The sequence below is a fragment of the Chrysochloris asiatica genome, unplaced genomic scaffold (genome assembly GCF_000296735.1).
Source record: "Chrysochloris asiatica unplaced genomic scaffold, ChrAsi1.0 scaffold00035, whole genome shotgun sequence".
NCBI lineage: Eukaryota > Metazoa > Chordata > Mammalia > Afrosoricida > Chrysochloridae > Chrysochloris > Chrysochloris asiatica.
In genome coordinates this window covers 3,320,380-3,322,230 of record NW_006408553.1, presented here as the reverse complement: position 1 = coordinate 3,322,230, position 1,851 = coordinate 3,320,380, and positions in this window count along the sequence as shown.

The window sequence follows — 1,851 nt, the reverse complement described above, 5'->3', positions numbered from 1 at the left end:
GGTTCCGACTCGATGGCACCTGACAACAACAACAACAAAGTAGATCCTAAGCTCGCCCTCTCAACTTGCTGTGTATGAATGTGGGGAGGGATATTGGTGGTGTTGGGGGACATGGGAGGGGTAAGTTAGTGTTTTGTGATTTAGAGACCACAAAGTAAATTAGATGGTTGTTGTTGCTATTGTTAAGTGAGGGCTAGGTGGTTCCAAGGAGCAGCTGGTGAGCTTGAACTGCTGACCTTGCCATGCAAACCAACTTTGCAGTCCAGCACATTACCCCATAGTGCCACACCAGGGGTCCAATTAGAGGGTAAGAGAATTTAAAATCATGAATCCAAGACTCCACAGACACTCTGTTGACATGGCAGGAAACAGATGTTTTGGAAAGGTGTTCCGTGTGACATCATGCTGCACAGGCACTTCTACTCAGGCCTTTCTGAGAAAATACAAAATCAAAATAACGATGCCGTTGGTATCATCCCTGCAGAGAGGTAGACATTTCCATGTCAGAACCTTCTGTCTTATAAATCATTTCCACTTCTTTTACTTGTCTTCCTTAAATCCATTGCCCTCAGGTTAATTTCAACTCATAGTCACCCTAGAGAATAGAGTAGAACTGCCCAGTAGGGTTTCCAAATCTGCAATCTTTATGGAGCAGACAACCACATCTTTCCCCTGTGGGTTCAAATATTTCAGTTTGCAGGCAAGTACTTTAACCTTCAGTCTGCCTAAACCCTTCTTTATTCAGTCAGTAGCATTCCAGGACTCTCTTATGTGTCACTGGAGACATCCTGGAAAGCTAAGGAGTCCTGAACCTTGAATTGTTTACTCTGTGCTGGGGAAGACAGTATACAAGCATGATTACAGAGTACATTTACAGAACAATATACAAACAAATGGACTACTGGTGTGGCACTGTAGGATCTGCACTGGACTTCAAACTACAAGGTCAAACCCACCAGCTGCTCCTCAGAAACCCTATACAGAGTTGCTATGAGTCAGAACTGACTCTACATCACTTAACAACATTAACATACCAACAAAAAAGAGCTCTCATATTGTGCTGCAGGATAAGCATTGGACTGCTAACCACAAAGTCAATGATTCTAACCTACCAGCTGCTTAGAAACCTTATACAACGTTGCTGTGAGATATAACTGACTTGACTGCACTTAACAGTCAACAAATATGAAACATGGTAGAACTCACTTCTTTATTCTTTTCTAGCTTCAGGGAAAGGTAAATAAGCAGATAGTATGACTGTGAGTCATATTGATACACATACATATTGATAAATAGTTTGGATATTACCTATCATACTTAAATTGAATGTTAGTTGCTGTCAAGTCAGCCCCTACTCATAAGGACCCTATGCCCAGGTCATGAAACACTGCCTGGTCCTGTGCCATCCCTAGGATCAATTGTGAAGTCAATCGATGTGATCCATTGCCTTTTCACTGGCTGTTTTTGAAAGTAAATTGCCAGGACTTCTTTTACTCTGTCTTAGTCTGGATGCTCCATTGAATCCTGTTCAGCATCATAGTAACACCCAAACCAACACCGACAAATGAACGGCGGCCATGCATGCAGTGTATTAGCTGGGGATCAAACCCTGGTCTTATGCATGGAAAGTGATAATTCTACCACAGAATTATCAGTGTCTCATAATTAATAGTAAAGGACCATGTTCCAAAAAGTGGATAAAGAGATCAGTGAGGACTTTCATCACCAGCAGCCACAATCTACAACATTACATTCTCTTGCCTTGCGTAAGCATAAGATGAATATCCAAAGGCTTGAAAGAATAAGTTGTTGTTGTTATGTGCCGTGGAGTCAGTTCTGACTCATAGCGAC